At 39.5% G+C, this 23,544-nt stretch overlaps 1 protein-coding gene across 2 annotated transcripts in view; it reads left to right on the top strand.

The window, feature by feature from the left end:
• Window positions 1-43: 43 nt before the first annotated feature.
• Window positions 44-23,544, top strand: part of sipa1l2 (signal-induced proliferation-associated 1 like 2) — a 63,153-nt gene continuing 39,652 nt past the window's right edge. Inside the window, exon 1 of one of the 2 annotated variants that reach the window (XM_079856724.1) lies at window positions 44-182. The gene's annotated coding sequence lies outside the window, so the exon portion shown is untranslated. The remainder of the gene's footprint in view (window positions 183-23,544) is intronic. The other variant, XM_079856723.1, reaches the window with a different exon arrangement.

Genomic DNA, 23,544 nt, shown 5'->3' on the forward strand with positions numbered 1-23,544 from the left:
CGGGCTTTGTGCCGGTGGGGCTGTCAGTCAGCCGCTCGCTGTTGTCCTGAGATCTGTTGAGTTGTTGCGCTTCTATTGTGGAAGGCGCGTCTCTTTGGGAAATAACGCGTGTATTGACACAAGGAATCGTTCGTTGTATAGTTTTCCACATACAATGGGATTGTCGTCTCGTCCTTGGCGAGGTAAGATGACTAACAATTGAATCTGTCTGTTGTATTTGAACTTGTTCCGAAAGAAACTTTTTCTTATAGGTGAACTCCACGGAGTGGGTTTTGTCCATTCACCCGGCTCCACAGAGCGTGTGTGTTTTTGGTTTTAACAATGCTTTTAGGAAAGCAGCGGGAAATATTTTGCTTTGTTTTACATAAGGACAATTCATTTGTGTTTATATGTGCCGTTGCTGATGCCAGCGGGCAGTTTCGTAGCATTATTCAGTGTTTGGGATAGCCTGTTGGGGGTATAATAACAAAACATCCTACAACACATTTGTTTGCACTCCAGCTGTTGTGCGACTTGCGTAAAAAAAAAAGTTTAATATTTATCCGCTTTGTCGTTGTCTTTTCACTTTAAAACTTGTTAGGCTATATCGTTAGTTCACCCAAAATTGAAATAGTAATCATTTACTCAATTAATTTCCTTTCAAACCCTTTTGATATTCTTCCGTGAAACAAAAGTAGCCTAATCCACACGAGTCGTTATATATATTCCAAGTCTTGTGACGCCATGTGATAGCTTTGTGTGAGGAAGAACAGGGAACAGGCCGAAATTTAAGTCGCTATCCACTCTCCATTCACTTCAGTTAAACGCTGCTACGGTATTGTTCAGAGTCGGATTTGTCTGATTCGTGAACAAATCATTCCGCGCGTCCGAATATGCGTAGCCTACTTCCCTAGGCTACTATAAAGTAAGCAGAAAGCTGATTGTCAAATCAGTAGGATGGCAAAATACTCAGTTTCATGAAACAGTAAGCGAACTGTCTTTGGTTCAAAGTGTGAAACCAGCCATCACTTTGTTATCCCATAAGACGAGCCTTTAGATTCAAAGAGTTAAAAAATAAAAAATTCCAACATGAGGAATGTTAGTATATGGGATTGGATTTATAGCCTATAGAACACTTGCTCACAATTCAGATTACTTGCAATTTCTGCAATCTGCAAATTAAACAAATAATCAGATTTAAACGAATCATTCACAAATTGGGTATGGCTTTCACCCACAAACTCGCCAAGAAGTTCTAGTGCAGATCTCCCAAATCTTCAGTGAATAATGACTTTTAGATTAATGATTTAGTTTTTTGCTTGCACAAAGGTATCGTAGGGCTTCTAACGGCTTGGAAAAGAGCGCACAACTAATGCAGACTATTTTTATGTTAATTTTATGGTGATTTTGTGCTCTTTATAAAGGCTGTCATTGATTGTCATTATGGAAAAGACATTCTTCAAAATATCTCCTTTTGATGCCCTCCTTCTGATGCCCATAGAAGAAAGTAAGTCGAGTTTGGAATGAGATGAGGCTTGATCGTTTTTGTGAGATCTAGGCTATTGTTTCAAAGTCTCAAAGATCTTTTATACTTTTTGCAAAATGTCTACTACTGATCATATAGGTACATTTTCATTTTGAATCAAATTTTGATTATCTTCAATCTAATAGCATTAATGCTCATTCTGTCACTGGTCTTCATACTATAAGAGAGATCATCCGAAAGTACTCATTATTCAATGGTGTTGAAAGCCCTGCAACGGTCTGAAATGGATTAGTCTCGCTTAATTTGTAACGCTTTAAAGAGAAATAGTTTTTTTTTTGTTGTTCCTTCAGCAGTAACCTTGGCAGCCAGCTGTTGCTCCGAACATCTTGGCAGTCTACCCAGTAAATCTGCGGTTTTATTCTCTCTCCTGGGTTTGGAGTTTTTGATGCCCAAATTGGAGGGGTTTGTGTGCTTTGCAGGCTGAAACCCTTTGTAGCTCCGCTGTCTTTGTTTTAGGTGCATCCATTATTCAAATTCAGACAAATACTTTGTTCTCATCTGTTAGAAACTGAGTGGCATGTAAATGAAATGTCTTCATCAAATGGAGACTACAGATATCCGCCCAAATGTCTTGTTGCATGTCAAATGAGGTGCAGATGGCTGTGAATGCTCATCTCATAAGCTGCCATATATTTTATTGTTAAATTAATTATCAAAACTCCAATGTAATTATGTTCAGCCTAGCTAATTTTGTCAGAAACGCTTCTCTTGAGAGCAGGGCTTGGAGCCAACCAAGAAACACATCTGTGTCCTTTTGGTTTCAGCTATAAGAATGTTGTGCTGTTTCTGTGAAATGTTCATATTCTCACTTAAATGGTGATATACTGCTGAATGAATAGTCATGCTGCTTTGTGTGGTTATTTGAAACCCCCTCAGGGTGGATTAGAAGTCAAACACCCCGAATGTCTGACAGCAGGGAACCCGTCAAAAACACTTTCTGTGTGCTCAGAGAGTTCAAATCAATGGGCTTTGTGTCGCTACCCCTGACAGAAAACAGGCCTGAGGGCGATTTGTTTGTGTTAGCGGATTAATTTCCCCTCTCTCGGTGTCATGGCGGGCACCTGTCAGCACTGAGGGACTCTTCATGTGAACCCTGTGGGACTTTTCGGCTTTCTCGACAGTGCGGTCAGGCTAATTAAGTGTGCAGTCTTTTCTTCAACTCTCTGGTCTCGTCCCTCGGGCCTTTGACCAACCTCAAGATCTTAGAGAAGGATCAGCAGATGTTTTTCAAATGGTTTTGTGTTAAATGCGATTTAGGGAAATTATAGCTATTAGATGCAGCTGAGTTTGAGCTAGCCCTTGATTGACTGTTGATTGAGTTATCTAATTCTTGTGAGACCCCTTTGACCCTAGCAAGCAAATCAAAAGACTCCTCCCCTTTTTCATTGTTCAGGCGACTGTCCAGTGTGGGTGGTTGTGTATGTTTGTGTGTCTGGCTCCATGGGAAGACTCCTCAGTATTAGTTGTTTCCTCCGTGCATTTCTGGTTCCCAAGGGATGGTAAACAATTAGAGCATATTTGAGCGCCCAGATCCTGCATGGTGGGGCAGATTATGTGCATAGTTTGCATAATTCACAGATAATGGAAAGGAAATAAGTACGGATGTGTTTCAAGTTTACCAAATCAAGGTCAGGAGTTGAGAACACCTCAGGGAACAAGATCCAAATGGCTTAATTTGAAGACTAAACAGCCCCTGCCCTAAGTGTGACCTCTTTCTGGAAGAGTTTGTCTTTTGCCTCTCTCAGAAAGGAAGTATTTTATTATCTCGAGACTCAGATCGGATGCTCTAGTTCCTAATCTGTTTGCCTGTCTGTAAACTCCCAAAATAGTGACTCACATCTATGCAAGACCCTGTTTGTTCATTGATTGTTTTTGTAAGATTATGTTCTCCGAAGGAAAAAAATGATTGGGTACATAAGCTGAAGACCATGAAAAGCATTTGAAATGTTGGCTGGCAGTGAAATCTGTTCTCTTGAAGTGGCATCTCAGAAGATGATTACAAAGGATACATTGTTAATTTGCTGGTAGTAATGTACTGAGGGATTTTTTTTTTTTTTTTTACCGATGGTTAGCATCGGGAGAATTCATGGACACAGACAGGGATTAGCTATGGCCATCTGTTGCCCGAGGAATCAATAGCCAGACCTTTCTCAGCTTCCCTGCATGGGCACAGGAAAGGATCACTGCACCACTCCATCAACGGTACTTCAGTTTGGCCGAAAGTGACCTTGGATACTCCATTTTTAATGTGCACCTTTGTGAGCAAGAGAGTGACGTCTTAAACGGGACCACCAACTCCCACCTTCCATCCACCATCCCTGGCACTCCTCCAGTACCCTACATAGCCCGCAATCCTCTTGTTAAGATGAACAATATAATTGGTTTAATATGTCCGGCTGTATATTCAGCAGTGGTTTCCAACTGCTAATGTCAATTTTAAAACTTTCCAAATGTGCTGTCTACCAAGGCGACCATATCATGAGGAAATGTAGGGTGACATTTGTTAGTGTTTTCTTGTTTTGTTTTTTTGTTTTTTGTAGATAAAGCTTTGTCAATTCTTTCTGACATATATAGTTTTACTTTTCTTGTCCCAATGGAAGCTTTTGTTGCAAGAAAAGGTTTCCTTTTAGTCGGCCATTGAGTTCACAGCTATTTTCTTCCTCCTCCCATTCTCTTTCATGGCTCTTTTTGAAGGTGGAATGGAGTGTCTTCCTATGATGCTTCCGCAGACTGGAGGTTTGGGGATTCGGTTTTCAGGTCGATATAGAGTAAACCATTTCATCCTTATTGTGCTAGACAACCCTAAAGAGCTGATGCCAACTCAGACTTCCCTTCTCACTTCTGCTTGAGTGACTTTCTTGACATTCCTAGCAGAATCACCTGGCCTTAGCACCCTGGAATTCTGAATCCAAGACATTGTGTGGCTAATAGACAAGAAAAACAAGCTCATGATCATTGGTTTGTTTCGCTTCTGTTGTTTCATTTCAGGGTTTGCTATGAAGCATGGATGTGTCATCTTAGAACTTAAAGGTCAGGCTATAGGTGTTGTATTGCAGTCATGTGACTTTAGCGGAACTGTTTAAAATCACTGACATTGAGACAGAGGGAACAGCCTGCGATACGAGTGCTGGCAATTTTAAGGAAGGCCAAGGCTTGTCCTGGAAACCTTAATGGTTCTGTAATTATATTACCAACTTATTTCTGCTTCATTTTACATCTATATATTGCTCTTCATTGTTCTATCTGCCTAATCTAACAGTCTCTCCATCTTAAAGGGATAGGTTGAGTACTCAAAATTTCATTATAAACCTCTATGACTTTCTACTGTGGAACACAGAACAACACATGTTGTATTAACTTTCATTGTGTAGACCAAAACATTCTTCAAAATACCTTCTTTTGTGTTTCATAAAAGAAAGAAAATCATGCAGGTTTGTTATGACCTGAGGGTGAGTAAATAATTAATATTTATGCAAGCCAAGTGTTCCTTTATATTTCATTGGCTGCTTTATATTTAACATCTTTAGGCTAGGCTATATCATATTTAATAACTTGCTGCCCCAGCCTCATAATAACCCATCCATCTTGGAACGTTCCCTTTTTTCTGCCTAATGCAAAGGCCCATGGGAAAGAGAGCAAGGCTGCTGGCAAACCCTATCAGATGCACAGAGCCATCTGCCTCTACACCTGACACTGTAACACTCACTTCCATTCATCCAGTTGGGTCTCAACCCCACCAAATGCCTTTTCCTGATTTACAATAGTTTATTTTCAAACCCTTTCACTCAGGCTTGTACGTTTCTGCCATCCTTTGGGATCTTCCCTCTTCCTTTCCACCTTCTTCATGAGCTTAACCTCAGATGACAAGCTGCTCAATATTTAAACTGGCAAATGCTACGAAAAACTAGAGCACTGGAGCGCTGGTATCTGCATTGGGTTCTACGTTGTTTGTTTCTGTGCGGGGCTTTGTTTCGAGTTGGAGACGAGGATTGAAATATCAGCAGATAGATTTCCACAGTTCTCCTTTGGCTGAACCAAATCTCATTCAAGCATCTACGCTCATTGTGAGAGGGGGGAGATTTTAGAAGGCTGGCTGATGCACACAGGGCCGTCTCCTTTTGGCTTCTCTCTCTCTCTGTCTTTGAACCAGATCTCTGTTCTCAGCGGGACTAATATGACTCTCTCGCGCTTGCTAAGTGGACTCTTTGGAGGTTTCTACCACAAAGAGGGACTTCAAATTGGGACAGGCGAAATCTACGTGTAGTGTTCAAATACATCAATTTCCCCATCTCTCTGTCTGTTGGATGGGTGGAAAGACCAAACCTTGAGCATTTCATTAACACAAGCAGATTGAGCAAAACACTTTCACAATTAGATTTTTTTAATTTCATAAAGTAGGGGGAATTGCCACACAAGCCTTCAGGGTGAAAATTTGAGGAATGTCACCTCTTAACAAGCCTATAATTGGTTCTCTGCTTTCTTCGCTTCCACCTGGAGAAACATGGTATGACTAATCAGATGACTGACGGGGAGCTGAAAAAATGAATTATGTGCACAATAAGGCCTTGCATAAGGTTAACAGCTCTTGCCAAGTGTTGAGAGAACAGTGGCTGCGTTGTACCTGTGTCGGTTGTCATGGAGGTGTGTCCCTAAGCGAAGAAAGCGATAAAGACTGCTCAGTATCTGTGAAGTCTTTGTTTTGCAATGTTTACCCTTCAATAGCCGTGAATCACCACGTCACTAGCTTGTCTTGACTGCTCCATGCAGTTGCGTTCATTTGGATTCCGCTCAATGTTATAGTTGTCTTTTTGACAGACAGTAGTTCATTTGTGAGACAAAGGATGGCATAACCGTCTTCTTTATTTCGCATCATTGTTTTTGCTCATTAGCCATTAGCTTCTTAAAGCATATTTGCGCAATGATTAAGTGCATTGTATGCTAGACAGCGCCACCTCCGCAATGCAAGTCGAGTGGAAAGCTTATTATTTTTGCCCTACATTTGCTCCATGCCTGGGCTGGATGTGTAATTCCCATGTCAGTGGGGTTGTTTGTTAGTCAAGCATGTACAAGGACGATTAAATGCATGTAATCCTCAGGACTCCTCATGTTAGAGTACATTTTGCTCTAATTGCACTCAAATACACATATTTTAGGTCTTTGTCTGTGGCTGCATTGTTGTGGCTGATATCCTTTAGTTCACTGTTATTCAGGCAGTCCTACGCTATGGCTACAGTCTGCCCCTTACTACTAAATATATACCATAGAGATTTGGTAGGACATTGCTAGATGTAATTTACATATGTTGGTCATAATCAGCAAGGCTATTTGTAGCAGAAACAGCTGTTGTTTGTTGCGGCGGAGGTGGTGGTGCTGCCATTCTGCATACACAGCAAACCCTCACGGCGCTTTAATAAATCATAACCATTTAGTCTAAGAAGGTAATAACTCAATTCAATCCAGTCTATTCACATTTGTCTATGTTTTTTCAGACTTAAAGGCAAAGTCTGTTTTTTACTATGTGTAAATACTTTTATATGGCAGTTTAATGTGGGACACATTTTTGCAGGATTTGTTGACTTAAACAGGCCTGAAAACCAATGGCATGAGTTTAGGGTGGGAGGACTTGTAGAAAGCTGTTTTTGCAGTTTTGTTTGGTGCTTCATAATTGACACATTTCACCTTTTAAAGTAACAATCGAGGCAATCCCTCATTTAATGAAGGTAAGATTGGTCCAATATGTCCTTTGACCTAGTATCGGCCGCTTCCTGAGGGACAGATGGGCAGGTTTGTTCTTAAGGTCAAGGTGCCCCTGCTCCCAGGGTTTCCTATTGTTCTGTCTTATTGATCTCATCCCATCAATGGACAGTTCCACATTGGTTTGGAATGTGGACTGTTGCATATGCTTTAGTCAACAAGCTGAATGTCAGCAAGGTCACCTTTAAGCCCTTCTTGTTTGTTTGGGTGGCACAAAGGTTTAACCTTTTAAAGGTCTCAGAAGAGACCTCTTAGTATTATATTTAAAGCAATTGTATCAATATATTAGTTCTGTAATTAGTATTCTGACAGTTTGAACCAGAGCTAGCCTATGTTTTAGTCATTGTTTTTAAAACATTCAACAACAAACACCTTAAGATTGTGGACTTACCTTGTTAAAGATTGTCAAACTGGTCTCTCAGTCTGACCAAGCTGATCTTAAATTCATCTAGCTGGCATTCCACTTGATGAGTGCCCAAAACCATTCTAAATCCAGCAAATTAGGACCAGCAACCCATAGGCTATTTTGTTATTATTAATAATATTTTTGTCCTAAATATTAGTATTATTATTAGTAGTAGTAGTATTTTAATATGTATTATAAAATAGTAAATCATTGTTTTAAGTATATAGGGTCTTTTAAATAATCTTTTAATAATTTTTATATTGGGTTCTTTTATCAGGCTGCTCTTGCCACTTTTTGTTAAAGCAATAAGCCATTGTAGTTTGTAGTGGATTACCAAGGTTAAGGGTGTTTAGGCACATCAGATCTCACATGCTTCTCGTGGCTTATTGCTTTATTGTACATGCTCCATTATGCACGCACCATTGACCCATGTAGCATAAGGCAATGGCAGATTATTCATCCGATTGTGTGAATTAATCTGTAGCACCATTTAGATATGAACATGGAGACACAAAAGGATTAACTTTGGCTTAATGGTTCACAATCTGATGACCTGTGCTTGCTGTTGGGGTAGACCCCAGAGCCATAGGCCAGACCCCAGACAATGTGGTGTTTCCATGCATTTTTTTGGTGGGGGTGAGATGGTTGACCTGTTGTCCTCTAGTGCCGAAGGCCAGAAAAGAGGAGCGGATTAGTGTCTCTCCCAGCATTCCTTCTTCCCACTGTAGCGAAAATGATGTCTCAATAGGAAGCCTAGGGTGTATTTCGACTGGTGACACTGTAGACTGTTTCTTTTCCACTGGTTCTCTCTCTTCTTCTTTTTTTTAATCTCACCCAATCTTCTCCAAGCTTTACCACTGAAATAAGATGTTTGGCTTTATCATTTTCTGTAAGCCCCTATGACCTGGAAAATTAGAGACATTTGTGCAGGAAATTATGGGTGTGATTATGGTAGCAGGAAATGGCTGTCGGCAATTAAAAAAGATGAGACACGTGTTGCCTTGAGACGCAGGTGCAGCCTCCAGACTTTTCCGTCAGCTCTCCTCACGTTAAATAAACATAACAGCTCCATGTTTGTCGGAAAGGGTTGCGGGTGATCAAAGACCTCACCGGATCCATTTTTGGACACCTAAATGGTGTCATAATGCACTAGATTAGTAGTTTCAGTTTGTGGATCGTTCTGGCTGAGCGGTGTAAACGGGGACAGATGTTCAATAAAGTGTTGATTTGCCAAGCTTTGTCTGCCTAAAAACAAGAGACGCAATTTTTATAATCTGTAAAAGAAATCCACATATATTTCCGAGAGATTTGCTGTTGTCACATTAAAGAGCCACAAAACTGTTTTTATTGTTCAAATTTCTGTAAAAAATGACAACATTTTGTGGGATTAAGGGGAGGGATTTTGCGAACGGTCAGTTGCGGGATTAAGTTCGTGGAATTTGAGGCCTTTTCTCTGTTACTGACAACATATTCTATTCATCGAAAATCTAGTATGGTACATGACTGATCTTAAAACATGAGCTCATGTGATTTTTAATGCTTTTTTTATCAACTTCCCTTCAGGATGTCTTTGTTTTATGTCACATCGCAGGACCAAATTCACATTGGCATGAAAGGGCAGCTGTTGTCTTCGACCTTTTGCGTGTTCGACATTCTTCACAGTCTTATTGACTTCTATTAGTTCAATTGACTGTTTCAATAACGTAATTATCACTATAAAATCTTTCGTCACAGCCTTGATGAGATTTTTATGAGCCAGACGTGGCGCATGTGTACAGATGAGTGTGTATTTGCCTGTGTGTGTCCTATCTGTGGGATTGATTAACTGGTAAGTGACCTGCTCGGTTCAAGGTTAATTGGTTTATTGTAGCAGATCATGTTGTGAGATGGAGATTGAGAGGAGAAGAGTTCGATACAGCTATAATGTGCAGCTTTCAGGCTCTAACGAGCTGCTGAGTTTGCAGCCAATCAGGCGCTGCGGTTCAGCCAGTTCGGCCTGTTTTATGTAGTTAATGAGCTTTTTTAGGGATGTTTAAGACAAGCGTGTATTGTTTCTTGTTCTCGGAAGGAGGATGAGGTTATTGTTAGATTAAGAACACGGTTAGATGTTTCGCTTCAGGGCGCTGCTGTGTTGTGAGTTTTGGTGTGAATGTGTGTTTACTTGAGTTTAATGCCTTTTCCTGACTCAGCTTGAAGAGTGCTGCTTCAGCTCACTGGAGCCTATAGATGCACACAGTCTTAGCATTCTTCCCAGACTGACTTCATACATCCCATTCTAGCACCAGACATTACTTTATCAGTGATTCCCAGCCAGAGTAATTTAATTTTGCTTTAAGCTTGTTAGAAAATTAGACATTGTTTTATAATTTACCTTACCCAACAAATATCAATTATATTATTTTGTTTTTAGTTTTATTTTATTATTTAAAAAAAATATATTTGAATGCTGTACCGTTCAGTTAAACAAACAAAACAAAAATCGGGAACAAATCACTCTGCCTTTAAGTATTGAAGTTGTTTCTTACTTCTGGAGCATTTGTCTTCCCATGTGGTTCATAACTAAATAAAACCGCCTGTGTCACTATGTGGCTTACTGCAATGGCATGCAAATGTGAGGGGCTTTTCTAAAATAAATAGTAAAATATTAAAACATCGCTCATACTTGCTGCATGATTTACTCATAGGAATACCTGTGGACTCCAGTGCAAGTGATGATTTCAGACAAGACCTTGTCTTCAATTATGATCAATCTTGAATTAGATATAGGTTACATGACGGAATGTAAGATCATATTTAAAATTGCGTTCAAAATGTGCATACAGCTGCTATTTAATTGCCTCTCTGTTGCATTTTTAAGATGATGTGGCAAGTTAAAAGTTGTTCAGCTTTTAAAAATGTGTCTCAGGACCCCTGTGATCTATCCTGTTACATTTCATCAGTTGCGCTTCATCTAACTGTTTATAAATGCAAGAATGTGCACTGAAACCACGTACAGTGTCTTTATATAATTACTTTCCTGACTCTAACCAATTAGAACACAATGTATTAGCCAATATGCCACTATAACCAAAACTTGTATTGAGAATGAAATGTTTTCATATTGAAAATAATTACTGTCACTTCTAGTGATTCAAGTAGTTCACTTTATCCAAGCTGCATGTGATGCTTTCAGACAAGAACTTTCAGACAACCCTTTAAATTGCATAACAATAATGCCCAAATCCAGTATTAAAAGAAGAAAGGAATTTACACTACTTTTTAAAAAATGTTTTTGAAAGGATTTTCTTATGCTCACCAACACTGCATTTATAGATCAGATGAAATTGGATGCAGAAAAGTCTGATCTTGTATGTTTTTGTTTACATGCAACAACATCCGATCTGATATTAGTGAACAAACTGGCTGGCAAATTAAATGAAGACACTCAGTAAGATTCAATTCCTGCGTCTCTCCTCCTCCTCTTCTTCTTCTCCTCTGTTCTGCCTTTCATCTGTACCGGGGCTCATGAGATCGTTAGCGAATCCCAGTCTCAGTGGATTTCAGCAGTCAGAGGTCAGCTGTCTTCAGAGACGTCACTCACTGGGCCTGGAGGTTTTGTTCCCATATGGAAGGAAAGACCTTATTCAGGCTGTCTTTATTCCCTGAATGCCAAGGAGCACCAGGAGTGAGGAATTGGATGGAGGGAGAGAAGGAGAGAGAAAATGGGATAGGCAAGCACAGCTGGGCAGCCAAGATGGGACAGTTTTATTTCAGAGAGTCAGTGTGCTTTGTAATGTGAAGAACAGAGCCTAGGGAATACTTCTCAACACCCAGCGGACCGTTCCTCTGCCGGTCTCTCTTTTCATCCTCTCTTCATCTCTTCTGTTTTCATCTCCCTCTCATTTTTGTCTTTTAAAGGGATAGTCCACCCAAAAATGTTCTGTCATTGACTCAATCTCATGTAGATCCAAACCTTTCTTTTTTCTGTGGAACATTGAAGATATATTGAAAAATGTCTTTGTTTTTGTCAATGAAAGACAATTAGGTCCAATGTTGTCTGGACCCCATTGCATTTACATTTAAATTAATTTATTTAGCAGATGTCATTCTTCCTCAATTTTTTTTGTTTTTTTTTGTTTTGTTCTTTGTCATCAAGCTCCAAAATGACAAAATCACTATAAAAGTGGTCTATAAGATTAGTGCACTGTATAGCATTGTGTGTAGAGAGGAAGATTTTTAATGAATTACAAAAATACATATTTCACTTTAGTTATCGGATTACTTCAAAATGGACTTATAATATTTTTTGTGGTGCTTTTTTTGAGCTTGAGCTTGAGCCAGTACTCATTCCCTTTCTTTCATTTGTTTTTGAAAATTCACCTTGTATTTAAAGGAAGAAAGGAGTAAAACCAGTTAAGAACAATGAGAGTGAACAATTATTTACAGAATGTTCATTTTGGGTGAACTGTACCTTATTCAATTTCTCTTACGTGTCATTTATACAAAAAGTCCAGTTATTTTTGCATTTCCATTTAACAGTGGACGGATTACACTTAAGTTGCTTACCTAAGTAAAAATAGCAGGACTCCTTTATTCAGTCTTTCTATTTTTCTCAAACACGTCATTTCTTCGCCAGCAGCGCGGCGGAATAAAGAGGGAATGTGTTTGAGTCTGACTGACGTGTGATTGTGAATGAGAAACAGCTGTTTCCATCCCCCTCCGTGTCTCTCGGAGTGCTCGTCCCACAGCAGGAGAGAGCCAAGTGGAAAGCAGCACCCAACAGCTGCACACAGCCTCAGCAAGGAGTCAAGACAGGGTTTTTTTTATGTCTTTGTTTGGGAGGAACAACAGGAAGGAAACCAAGTGTCAGAAGGTTTCTGGCCTAGCTGGGCAGCGTAAACAGGGCAAAACGATAGAGCCGTAAACGACGGATGGGCCTACGTCAGTACAAACGACGCAAGTGTTTCAAGATCTGTTGATGTGACCCAGAGTGCCGGGGCAAAGGGGCGGTCTGCCATTTAAGAATTCACACCTCTACCTCAGGAGCAGCTGTTGCCCATCTCTCCTCCTCAATGAGGGGGAAGGGAGGAATGCTGTAGGAATATTCCGGGTTTATTGCGACCTGACGTCTGCGTGCCGCATTTGTGGCGTGCTGACGATTACCTCAGACAATAATTGTGTGCTTACTGTAAACACGTGTCTTGTGTGTTTATAAACAGAGAGAGATGTGTTGAAATTATTGCCTGAGGTAGTCGACAGCATGCTAATAGGATATAGAAAAACCTGGAATATTCCTTTAAAGGTGAACTGTCATTTTTTTGATGATAAAACACTTTCTAATGTCAGTTTAATGCACAGAGACATCAATAAGTAAGCAATTTGTCGGTTGACTTCCTGAAACGTTCTCAAAATGTTAGAAGCATCCCTTCGTGATGTATTTATACAGTGCATTGTGCACTCTGCTATCTAGTTTATGAATTTTTGAAGAGTTGTCATCTCAAATGTAATACCGTTTAATGTTGTTTTTTTACTACACTGAAGCAGTCTCCGTGTTCCATTTGAAGTGTTAGCTTTAGCATGTTTAGCCCAGTGTAATTTTAGTATTATTTATAATATTATAGTATTTATTACTTTTTTTTTTACTGTTATTTTTATATTTTCATTTTAAGTTTGTAGTTTAGTTGTGTGCTTTTGTCATTTTTATTAGTTTTTGTTTTTCCTCAGTATTTATTTGAGCTTTTATTAGTATTAGTCCCGCCCACCCCATAAACTACCAGTATTTTACAGTGCCAGGTGACCTCATGATAGTGAATGACCGTCCAGAACAGAACTGTTCAAAATCGGGCAAGCAAACCAGCAACTGAGGAGAGGTTATGATGCAAACTTTAAGCTCATGGTGATAAACGCAACAGAGTCATCAAACAATTCTCATGAAGCAGCCAAGAAATACGGTGTGTCAGTGTAATGTTAGAAGATTGCGAGGCTTAAAAGACAGACTTAAAAGTGCAAACTGTCAAAGAAAAGCTTACCGCGGTCCTAAAAGTGTCCACTTCGAAGCTGAAGCCAGCACGCAGCTGAAAAAAGAAATGAGGGGCGTCCAATAATAACCAGAGCCATCATCCAGTTGAAGGCACTGGATATCACCAAAGAGCGGAACATACCCACCAGTAAGGCCCCTCGTTTCTTACTTCGACTACGTACTGACACACTTCCCTGTCAATTTCTTCGAAGCGTTTGCTTTGATGCTGCTAAGAATGATGTGAAGTAATGGATTAGCATTACGCTGCAGATTCCCAGAACAAGTCTTTCCTAGCACTTGCTCTCCGACTTCAGGGAGAAATTGCTGTCTTTTCAGCGCTATGTGGTCGGCCTAAGGAAAAACATTTATATCCCCTGGATCAAACACCTGTGTTTTTTGACAAGCCAACGTCTGTCACTACATTAAAAAGGTGAGAAATCAGTCGTGGACTCTACTGGAAATGAGAACTACATGTTGTTTTTGTGAAATGCCCTAGTTTATTTTTAAATGTGATTGTTGGTACAATTGTGCCCAACAGTCAAAGCGGTATTACTTCATGAAAGTGTGGACTCAGAGGAAGATCGCGAGGGCTTAGGGTTCCATTTGGAACAGGGCCTTAGCTGTGGTTTTTTTGATAACAATAACAACACTAGTTTAGCCCTTCCTCTTCTGCAATGTATGAAAATACGCAACTAGAGAGTCCAGTAATCTATACTAAATTTTTCATTTGACCAAGCACTTCATCTTGGTACTTTTACACTACATATACTTCAAAATGGCGTAGAATAGTATTGAAAATAGGCACAGGCTTGTTGTTTGTTTGACATTCTGGTCAACTTCTGGCTTAGCTCGTGGTATGAGTCTGGGGGTGGGTCTACATGTTTGTCCAAACTATGGGAGACAGGGCTGAAATGGCATGTAGAAACCTTTTGTGGAAATGGTTATTATTTTTCTGATTGGTACTGCTAGCGTTGCAGAAATTTCACATGAAAGTTATAGTTGGTCTCCTTTGTTTATTCGTCTGTGTGGAGCAAGGGAGATTTCTTACCCTACTAATGCTTAAATGTGTTACCTGATACAGAATGGTACAATTCCAAACTAAATTTAAACAGTGCTTCCTAATAAACTTGACAGCAAAGATAAAGAAACAAAGGCCCATTAGAGCGAGCGAGAGAGAGAGAGGAATGAGAATAATTCACTGCCTCTCCCTCCTGCGCTCCATCACTGGGGCTTTATGAGGCCACAGGCAGCTATAAACTTTTCCTTTTTAATAAAAGCAGCTATTCGCACATTTCTCATTCTCATTATCTGTGTACGAGAGAGAAAAAGAGATTCGCCTTCCCACACCGTTTTCCCACTCGCATTTAAACACGTATGCAATGTATACAGTTCACACTATATAAACAGACATAAACACGCAAGCACTTCAGCTGTGTTTCTCCTCAGGGTGAATGAGTTTTATCCTGTCTGCTGCAAATCAGGAAAGCCTTTGGGCTCCTATCAACACAGTTAATAACTCACAATAGTTCAAAACACGCACAAACACACCTCAGAGAGTTATAGCATCTCAGTTTTTGTGTACATACTCTTGTCAAGAGCAGGTCAAGTAAAAGATGCATCCATTGACTGTCATTGAGGATCAGAATTGTGTGTAAACTAGGAAGTGTGTTGAAGGCTAGACAATTAAAGTCAACATGAAATGATGCATTTATTTGAAATAGACATCTTTTGAATGTCTTTATTGTCAATTTAATATGTCCTCGCTGAATAAAAGTATACATTTCTTAACAAAAAAGTCATACTGACCCCAAACTTTTGAACAGTAGTGTTTGAGAGTAAAGTTAACTTGCATGTTATAAAAGCATTGTGCATTGTTAGCTATTGTATTAATTAATATTAACAAAGCACATTATTGTACAGTATTCCCATTATTCCTTATGGATGAAATTGTTTTTTTTCTCCCTACAAATCGTGTTTTGCTCTGAAATATGTTACACAGTCAAATGGACTTTGAATGCCAGTTTAAGCTGAATATAAGATCCATACACATACTGTGGCCATATGCTTTGTGGTTGTGCGTGCCACATCTTGGTATGCATCATTGGAAAGTGATAGTCCAGAAAATCAGAGCCAGAGAAATTGATAGTAGGAAGTAGTCCATCAATATGTGGTGCTGTCTTTACATTTTCTCTCTCTCTCTCTCTCTCTCTGTCTCTCTCTCTCTGTCTCTCTCTCTCTCTCTGTCTGTCTCTCTCTCTCTCTCTCTCTCTCTCTCTCTCTCTCTCTCTCTCTCTCTCTCTCTCTCTCTCTCTCTCTCTGTCTCTCTGTCTCTGTCTCTCTCCCTCTCTCATCTCTAGCCATCTCTGTCTTTTATCTTTTCTCCTTTGGTTTGACATATGGAAAACCTGCTTTCTCTAACATAGTAACCCAGCTGAGTGGAAATGTGCTGTCAATCAAAGAGGCATGAGATCAGAGGTTGCTTGGTAACTGGGTAAAACAGACCCTCAAACCACCAACTAACAACAACAAACTGTGCAAGTGCACATTTGAGAAAACGACTAATAACATGTTCGGGAAGCCGTTGCGCTTGGCACCTCGCTGGCGTTCGTCCACAGTATCCCACAGCAGCTGAGTTTTAACACTAAACACACTGGTATTTCCAAGCCTTGACTCGTACCGACTGACCTTTACCCTTATGGGGAGTGTTGTTTGTTTTTTCATTGGCACATTTTTTTCACTTGTTTTTAAAAAGATAATTCACCTAAAAATAAAAATGATGACATTTACTCACCCTCATGTTGTTCCAAACCTGTATGATTTTCCTTTTCCTGCTGAACACAAAAGAAGATATTTTTAAGAATATGGGTAACCAAACAGACCCCACTGAATTTCATAGTATGTTCCCATACTATGGAAGTCAATGGGGTCCATCAACTGTTTAGTTACCCATATTCTTTAAATATCATCTTTTGTGTTCAGCAGGAGAAGGAAAATCATACAGGTTTGGAACAACTTGAGGGTGAGTAAATGTCATTTTTTGGTTAACTATGCATTTATTTATTTAGTTTTTTTCCCCACCTGTTAAAACTCGACTAAATACAGTCATGTTAAAAATACATTCTCCAAAAACAAGTCTTAATATCATTTTTTTAAGTAAATGTAAGTATGTTTTAGATATTTTAACTGGGAACTTAAAAATACTCATTAAGGATAGAATTTCTTGCCGTGTTCATCCATTTGGATCCTTTCCAAATTACAGTTAAGGGTTTCAGTGCTATTGGAGTCTTGAAACGCCTCTTGTTCAATCAAATTAGAGCGCCTGAACTAAGAATACGTTTTGAAGTGCACTCACATATCCAGTAGCTCCAGTTCACTTAGTCTAACTTGCTCTGGGCTTGTCCGTTGGAAACTTTGCATTGGAGCATGCACACAGGCGGTTGCAGTGATCCATGAGCACATTAGCCAGGCTGCAGGGAGAATGAAGATGGGTGAGTTAGGGAGAGAGAAAGAAAGAGCCTTGACAGAACAGTGTATCCTGGAAGAGAGAGAGAGAGAGAAAGACATGGACCCTAACAAGCAGTAAGGCCCTGGAGACCTACAGACCACCCCAGTGCACAGAAGCTGCTTCAAATGTGCCATTGATTCAGTTGACATAGCAGTGAGAGAAGGAGAGGGAGAAGGACGCTCGGACTGTGTGTCCTTTCCTTACATTTAGACTTGTATAAACAGATTGGGTTAGTCTGACAGAGCAATGTGTAAATGTTCCCCTGGAGACTTGGCACAGCTGTAGGCAGAGCAAGGCAAGGCATCATGGGTATTTGTTGCAGTGGTTCAATCACTCTGCATTACTGTCCAGCTCTGTGTGTTTAGGGTTTCAGTCCAACTTGCCCCAGAGGTTCGTTCCCATCATTGTTGTCTATTTGTATGCATTTTTAATGACGCACAGTCCGTACTGACAGGAAGTTTGAGCTGTTCAGTGTTTTACTGTGTTTTTGTGTGTATGTACAGAGCTGACACTGCAATTTGTGTGCATGGGCCCATCGATCAAACTTTGTATAGCACATTTCCTGTAAACAGAGGAAAACAGATGCAGCATAGAAAATATTATTACTTAGAAATTTGGCTTATGGAAAACAGATCTCAAAACTGTAACAGTCATAATGTAATTTGTTTAAATGATATATATTTATGGGTTATATTTATTAAATGGCTCTCTAAAATACTTGATTCTGATTCAGGTTTTTCTGTATCATTTATTGAATTTTTTTACAGAGCTGTGCTAATTGCATGCCTCTCATCTTTTTTTTTCTTGTTGTAAATAAATGTTTTTAAAAAATAAATTAATAAATATTCTTATTGAAAATAATTATTTATAAATATGTATTTATTTAGTAAGTAGGCATGTAATTAATGAGAAAGGTCAAGTGAAAGGTAAAAAGCTAATCTTGAAAGGTGTAAAGTGTGTCATTTCTTCAGCATCAATTAGAATTTGAGTTTGCAGAGTTTGCAGAAACACTCCTCCCATCTGCTATTGGTTGATAAAACGGATATCCCTTCCCCCAAAATTGCACCATTGGTTGAGCCAGTGTTGCTGTGCTGGGCAGTGATGCTCAAACAAACAGCAGTGTTATGATATCACCACTGAAAGACCCAGCGTTTACAACGTTTGCTGAATTCAACCTGCTTAGTTTACTCGTAGTTGTCTCTGAATGTTAGTATTAAAAATACACACATCAGCTTTAAATCAGTGTGTGAGGTGAGCATTTCTGTTGTGTTCCGTTAGTATCAGGTCTTGTCTCACTGCCGTTGCCCTCCATTCGCCCTCGCCGCCACAGGAAGTCTGAGTTTACAGCGCCACAGCATATGGCTTGTACATGGGATTATTCCACCTCTGTCCTCTCTGTCACTCTCAAAACTTCTCTCTCTTTCACCCCTCTATAACCTCAAAAACTGAATTGAGGAGTAAAAAAAGCATGTAGAAGCCCCTCAGATGTGGTCTCTCTATGCCTCTTTGAGGGTCTTTGCATCAATGCAGGTGGACTGAATAGGTTTGGGGGGTGGGTTGAGTTCAAGAGAAGCGGGGGGGGAAAGGGCTTTATCTGTCGGTCCGATAACTGGAGTTTCATGGTACCGCCTCTTTTTATAGAAATGCTAATCTGAGCCAGCAGCACCAGTCGTTAGGGGCTTTTGTTCGGGGGGCAAAGGGGTCTGGAGAGATGTTGGGGGTTGAGGAAATGAGGTTTGGCTTTCTTTTAATTGTTCTCTCGCTCTCTATATATACTTTTCTATCTTCTCGGTTTTCTCTTTATCTTAACAGTGTTTTCACCGCACACATTTGTCTTAATCAGTAACCAGCATCAGTCCTCCATCAGCGAGGCTTGTGGCCTACACAGGGAATGTATTGATTGGTTGAGGTAAAGTAAATGTTGTTTGTGAGAAAAGACACATCGCCAGGTTCATTTTGGGTGTGGTTTCCAGGTGTTGGCAGGGTTCTGAATATCGGCTTGTTAAGCCAAGGCCTTGGGGACTTTTCTGCCAACATGGATGAATTTACAGCTGTTTTTCTGCGGTGAGGATGTGGCGGAGGGCAACCGGTTTTAGCCCACTGATTGAGCTGATCGGTCCTGACACGACTGCCAATGTGCGCTTTATTTCGTATCTGATGGCTGGGAAGAGAATGTGGGTTTGTTTGGTGAGTTGCTCTTGTTTGTTTTTGACATTTGTAACATGCTGGATCGCTCTCAGCAGGCTTTTCTGAGGTTAGATGAAGAGCTCTGTAATGCTGAGAATGTCTGCAGTATAATTACATTTAACTGTCAGTGGGATAGATGTCCTTCAGCAGTGAATTTTTCTCTCGTTCTCTGCCTTTTTATTGTGCATTTTAGTTTTACTGAAAGCATCGAGTGATGGTAAAGATGTGGTGGGGAGTTTTGGAGTTTATTGATTGACACTTGCTTAGAAATGGCTCACAATGGTCGGCGAATCATCCAACAACTAACTAGTCCATTGTTATCTAGTTCATGCATCAAATAAAAATTTGTTCTTAGATAATTGATTTCAAAAACGCATTAAAAAATACAGTTCGTAAAGTAAAAAAATGTCAGGATGATACAACTGTTCCGATATCATAAATAAGAAAAAAATAAGTCATTTAAGAATCTTTTGGCGGGGTTTTTTCTTGAATTTTTTTTAAACAAAACTTCTTCACTGCTTATTAATAGTAAAAATATATAATTAAATATGAATATATTAAAGAGAAATCATGTGGCCTTTTATTCATCATGGACACCAGTCTAGTTTTTTTTTTTTTTTTTTTTCAATCTATTTCATTTTAGTGGCAGTGCTTTTGTTAGCATGATGATAGCTTGTGTTTTAGCTTGTTGCCAGTTTGCAAGGCTTTTAAGAAAAGTGTCTTTAAATCCCTTTGTATGTTTTAGGGTAAAGTATGGTCTAGAGCAAAGGTTCTGGTGGGTTGTGACTCAGTAATTGATCGCAGGTCTGTCCTTGCCGCTGACAAAAAATTGTGCATGGTAGCTAAAATACATAGACTTATCAGAGTTTTAATGGAGAAGAAAAAGGTTCACATAACTTTTGTTTATGTCACAGGTCAAGTCAAATTATTCTGTATTTTGTCGCAAATTAATTGTGGCAATGTAAATATGCAAATGCTTGGGGATTGCAATTTGAAAAATGTTAAGATGTCATGTAAATGCTTTAGTCTGACTGCAAATTAATCTGTCACTTGGTAGGAGCTAGCCAAAGCTTACGGAAGCTTGTTTTCGCCACTGAATAATAATAAAAAAAAGTTTTTTAGACCGTTTTTTAAACTTTTTATCTCAGAATTGCATGATATAAACTCTATAAAATATATATAAATTGTGAGTGATAAAGTCAGAATAATGAAATATAAACTCGCAATTTTGAGAAAATAAGTATTTTTTGGAATTGGACTTTGCAATTGCAAGTTTATATCTCACAAATCTGAGAAAAGAAGTCAGAAATGCAAGATATAAACTCGCAATTGTGAGATAAAAAGTCAGGATTGTGACACAAAAATTCGCAATTATGGTTTTATAGCATGGTGGAAACAAGCTTCCATAACGCTAGGTAGTTTTGTACACTGAAAAAAAAAATTGGTGTAGAAACTATTTTCACTCAGAAATTGTAAATTTCACAAAGAATTACAAAGAACACATTGAATTGAACATGAAATTTTGAAATGCAAAGACTAAAATAGCATTTGCTTGTAAAATGTTTTCCAATAATCTTTGTTTTTTTTACAACTTCAAGAAATCTTTTTTTTTTTTTTTAACAGTGTTTAATTACTATAAAATATTATAATGAATAAATTGTTACATTTCTCTTTTAAGGACATTTTTTGTTATTATTACTTGATGTCCAATGGAAAATCTGGGTCTGTAAAACCTGTTGAGAAGCACAGTTCTATGGGATGCTGGTTAAAGGTCATATTTTTACTAAGTCTGAGGAGTCCAGGTCTTTTTATTCAGCCGTGTGTGTGTGTGTGCTGGTTTAAAATATTTGGCGGGGATGGTGCAGCAGGGTGTCGGGGTGTATGTGTGTGTGTGTGTGTGTTCGGCTGCTGTGAGGAGCTCAGAATGCCAGATGGTGCTTGTTAAACTCCAAAAGCTCTCCCACTCTCGACTGGAGCTCCGCGGTGTGGACCACATGCTGTCTGGAATGACCAGCCTCAATTCAGACAGGCGGAATTCTCCAACACCCAAAGCTACCTGCTGCTTCGGTTTTCTCACAGGCCCTTTCAGCCTCTCTTTCAAGTGCAGCATGTCGTCAGAAACTCCCGGTGAATGAAGGTTACCGCTCGAGCGCGAGAAGAAATTAGTTCAGCTCAGGGGCACAATGCAGTGCTGCTTCCACAAAGATGCCTGCTGCTGTCCAAACCCATAAAGGAACGACTTGAATGAGAGAAACAAGGAGGCAGTGTGTTTCCACCACGTAGACAGGTTTGTGAAAGACCCTCGGCCTGTTTGCTCCCACTGAACTTAAAGAAACAGAGACAGATATAGAGTCATGTCATCGATGTCGAAATGTCGAAACCATGTCGAAACTTGCCGTCGAGCTCCATACGTGTGCGAACCAACCAGTCCCCACATGTTTATTTGTGTCTGGTCCTGTCCTGTGAATGTGTTTTTGTGTTTTTACCCATTAGTGTTGTCAGTAGGTGAACCACAGAAATCGAAACTCCTGTCAAACTTTGTCAAACATGTTTGTCATTCGCCCTGCAGCTGTACGCAGCTCCTAACAACTTTATTTTATTCCAATTTTAATTAAACGAGGCACTAGGCCGAATCGCCCTTTATGCTGTTCCTAAAACCTCATTCATGTGCGTGAAAAGGAGGATTTGTGTCCGTACAAAAGGCTTACATAAACTCTTAACCCTTTTTTTTAGCTGCTGGCTGATGAGCATTGTTCATATAAGCCCTTTTGGGCTCTGGCCAAGACTTACGGTGTTTAAAGGACTGAAGGGTTGGAGGTTAATTTACCTCATGGCCTTGTTTAAGATGCCCCCGTATATGCTTCCATTACGCATAAGATTGGTGTTGTTTGTGGTTGATGTGTCATATGGAAGACATTAAATGGGTTAAAATTAGGATAACTTACCCTTAACACAGCTCATTAGCCAAAATAGTTGGGTTCCTTGTAAAACAGTTAATGTGTGCCAGAAGCATACTTACTACGCAAGTGTGCAAATGCTTGGGCAGTACATTGCAAGTGGGCGGCCTATTGTATATAATGAAATTTTGTTGTTGTTGAGATAATTGGCATTGGTTATCATGTCCACTTTGGTTGATAAAGCCCAAAGTATACTTCAGTTTTGACGCAAATACTTACCGTTCAGTCAAATGTAGCTTTTCAGTGTATTCTCCATTTGATAGCACCAGTAGTGGTGCCAAACAGGTTGCAACTCCATTTGGTGCCACTAGTGCAATACACACTTAATTTGATTGTCTAGTCGACCACTACTTAAAGTGGAAACTGCGTCTTTTCCTCCTATTGTGATGAATATCCGAGTGATACGGCTTCTCGGATGAGTAAAAAATGCAGAATGGGACTTAATTTTGTTAATGTTAATGTTTTTTTATTAAAGATTGCAAGAAAAAATGTATATATGCACGGATAAATAATTTATAATTAACACTGCAATATTACATAAAAACATGCATGTTATTATTCAGGCCATCTTTAAATTTGCTGATGGTTTAATTAACTTTTACCGACTCAGCAAAATGTTCTTCAAACTGTTACTGTAAGAAAACGCTTTATGCAAGCGGCCCTGTAGCATAGTTGAGAAAGTGTACTTGGTTGCGTTATGAATTGCTGACACATTTAGCTAGAAGCGTTTGTGTTTGCTTGCTTTCATAGAGTATGTTTATGACCTAGACTGAGTGAGAAAAATGAGATTTGGAGGAGGAGGGTGGGTCGTCCCTCATGTTTAACTCCAACTGGCTGCGAGGCGAAATATCTCAATGATAATGCCTGCCTGTCTCCTCCACTTCAGTCCCAGCTGCGAATGGAAATATCTGTCAAACAAAGGCGATTCCAGCTGTTATTGATAAGCTCGACAGTGTGTACATGAAATAGTGTTCACAGATTGTCATTAACGGGACTTTATCTCTTATTGGGCCGGATGCCATAAACTCCATCACAGACAGTCATGTCTAGTCTAGCAGATGCTGACTGGCTGTCTGCGTCTGCGCATGTCTGACTCATTTTAACAGCTGATACACGTTATTCAGGTCAGTCAAAGCCAAAAGCTGAGTCTGAAGTCATAAAAGCGGGTGGAAAAAAAAGTGTTTCCTCGTACTTTGACTTATCAAGGGCCTT

Source organism: Squalius cephalus (assembly GCF_949319135.1).
Source record: "Squalius cephalus genome assembly, chromosome: 22".
NCBI classification, from domain to species: domain Eukaryota; kingdom Metazoa; phylum Chordata; class Actinopteri; order Cypriniformes; family Leuciscidae; genus Squalius; species Squalius cephalus.